Source organism: Oncorhynchus clarkii, chromosome 29, assembly GCF_045791955.1.
Source record: "Oncorhynchus clarkii lewisi isolate Uvic-CL-2024 chromosome 29, UVic_Ocla_1.0, whole genome shotgun sequence".
Taxonomy (NCBI): Eukaryota; Metazoa; Chordata; class Actinopteri; order Salmoniformes; family Salmonidae; genus Oncorhynchus; species Oncorhynchus clarkii.
The window spans coordinates 25,979,360-25,982,513 of record NC_092175.1 but is presented as its reverse complement, the minus strand read 5'-3'; the positions used below and the strand labels follow the sequence as shown (position 1 = coordinate 25,982,513).

Sequence of the window (3,154 nt, the reverse complement as noted above, 5' to 3'; positions counted from 1 at the left end):
AATGCACATTTTCCTATGAGTAGTCATAACAGACATTAATGACATAAGATAATAACATGTAATGGAACACCAACTTTCTTTAATATACACGAAATCCAATACACTCGAGCACCAGAACGTGGGACTTTCCATGTGCTCCCATGTATTCTGTACCTGCGCAGCATGCACAGATATGGGAGACCCCAGGTTTGTCTAGGAAAGACCCTCAAGGTCGCTGAGTTACAGGTAATATAAATAGACTTCAATGCAGAGGTTTAGGTCCATAAATTCCCTTGTCGTTGGCTGGCAACATGAACTTCCTCCAAGCACTATTCCTTGTTGCTTTGGGCCTCTCTGTTGGCGAGTCGCAGTTTTATACAATCTAATTATAAATCGGGCAAATTTACCTGCAATAGTTTAATTTGCATTTTGTCATGGATAGGTCTCCATCATCATACTCGTTAGCATAATCCAATATTCGTGAATATGTTGTCAACTGAAAAGGGATAAATTGTTAACAGATTTGTACATATCTTTACATACACAGATTTTACTAATATTATGCTGACTTTACATGGAATCTAGGTAAACGGCAAACCGGATGTCATTGTTTTCAATGACAAAATGGAGGTGAATACTGTCAGCCGCTACGGTATACAGGATTTGCCGGCAGATTTAGAATATTAAAATGTTTGCCGTATCGTTGTTTTCTTGCAGATTTTGATTTGTACTGGTTGTTTACTGAAATCACCACAGCAACCCATATTGTCGTTTATAACAAACTACAGCTTATCATTTCAAACGGGAACAAATAGTCATAGTGCGCAGAACAAGCAAGGTGGGCAGAGCAATGCACGAGCTAGCGAGATCCTATTGGCGCGTTCTAGCATGCATTTGCATATTTCCGTTAGGGAACGCCTACTCTGAAGTGCGAGTGTGCAATAACACAATTCACATTGGCATTCCTCTAAACAATGACATTTTTAAAACTTTGACAAGGGTAAAGTCTACAAAACTTAGTCCACTCTGTTCATAAAAGTTTTTAGTTTTGGGAACAGAAAACTATATTGTGATCAAATGGTTCGTCAATGAGAAAATTTGCAGAATGTCTGCCAAAATCTAGCTTCTCCCACTGCCAGCCACTGGGCTTCCTCTCACTACCATATTTAGTAGTGAGTGGAAACGCCAAGTACTTGCTTCACATTTGTACATCCGGTGAAATATCTGTGCTGGCTTGCGTTCTTATCCCACAATGCTGACTGGTATGACAGTTTTTGTGTCCCTCATCTAAACCCAGGATTAGCGTACTCATCTGATCTGGCTCAGTGTTTATAATAATCTTTAACAATCACATACCATCTTTACTTATTTTCCCAGTAATGTTTTAAGTGTCTTGTATTCTATGTATGCCATTTATGTATTTAAGTGTATTTATTTTCTAGCAATTTCTTTTTTTATTAGCCTGTGAAAATGCTGTATTTCTTCAGTTTTATGTGAGCAAGAATCAATAAACTCAAACTTTTCTCACAGCCCAGACAACTAACCTTAATTACAGGACCCTGTGGCAGTTCAGAAACATGATCCTCTGCACTATGCCTAATAGCTGGCCCATCCTTGACTATGCGGACTACGGCTGCTACTGTGGCAAGGGAGGCTCTGGTACCCCTGTGGACGAACTGGACAGGTCAGGGGTTAAGGGTCAAGGGACAAGGGCTATATGTCAATAGAGCTAAAATCACTACAGTCTACACACTATCCCAACCACCAATGAATCTATGTTGACTTGACATCAATTCATGTTTTGCTTGAAAGTTTGGGTTATTTGTTGCTTATTGCTGCCTCCAAAGTTCTGGCCAAAGTTTTGCCAGTGTGTGTGTGTGTAAGTATGAGTTTGTCTCAGAGTTGGTGTGTTATATGGTGTCATCCTACAGGTGCTGTGAGGTCCATGACCTGTGCTACTCTGATGCCATGTAGCATGATGAATGTTGGCCCATCATTGACAACCCTTACACTGAATCCTATGCCTACGACTGTGACGAGAACCTCAGAAAGGTCACTTGCAAGAGTGAGTAGCTCCAATGAGTCCCCTCCCCTCACTTCATACACCACAATGATTAGCTTTATACTACATTACATACAGTGCTGCCCACAGTACACTTTACCTTGCTCTTTCCATTTTATTCTCTTATTCTCCTTATCGTTCTTTCTCTCACAACCTCAGGCAACAATGACGCCTGTGAGATGTTCATCTGCGAGTGTGACAGGAAGGCTGCGGACTGTTTCGCCAGGAGCCCCTGGAACCCTGAGCACGAGCACCTTCCCAGTAGCAGTTGCCAGTAAGGTCCTCAGAGGAACCTGCTTTTTCTGTATAGACCCAGAATCACCATACAACATCGTTCAGATAGTTCCTTCAGTGCAATGTATGACTTGTTGAATTGCTTTCCCCTGCTAAAACCACCTCATATTTTCAAGCCTTTTGAGTTGAATCTATCTGGTTGTCACCTGTTGGTGTTCACTGTTTGTTGTTTCCTATATCTGGTTGTGACCAACATGTCAGTCACTCTATGAATCACATCCAGTTTTACTCAGGGATTTATTTTTCTTTTAGACGGTGTGGAAGATAAACTGAGTAACAGATGAAACTGAATAAACAGATTGAGAAACTCACAACAGTGTCACTGAATCTCTCTCTATTTAGATAACTGGTCACTCTATATTAAAGAAAGAGGGAGGCAAGGAGATTATAATTCAAAAAGGGCCCAAATATTGTTCTCTACATCAGGGTTTTCCAAACTCGGTCCTGGGGCCCAACCTGGGTGCACATTTTGTTTTTTTCCCTAGCACTACACACCTGATTCAAATAATCAAATCTTGATGATAAGTTGGTTATTTGAATCAGCTGTGTAATGCTAGGGCATCAACTAAAACGTGCATCAAGGGGGTCTCCAGGACCGAGTTTGTGAAACCTTGCTCTACAGGGCAACATTCAGCCCAAACTACCAGAGGAGTGAACCAATGTCTTCATATTTTCTACTAGTGACAAGTCCTGCACTTTGAGAGGAATAGGCATAAAATCTTTGTACACCTGCCAGACCAGTTCTCTGATCATCTGCTCAGGCCATCCCAGATGCCCTGCAGCCATCTCAGGTGTACTGCTGTTCAGAACTCACAGACA

General features: G+C 41.4%; 1 pseudogene; it reads left to right on the top strand.

Moving 5' to 3' along the window:
• The first annotated feature begins 290 nt into the window (after window positions 1-290).
• LOC139388496 (phospholipase A2, minor isoenzyme-like) lies at window positions 291-2,319 on the top strand (annotated as a pseudogene).
• The last annotated feature ends 835 nt before the right edge of the window (window positions 2,320-3,154 follow it).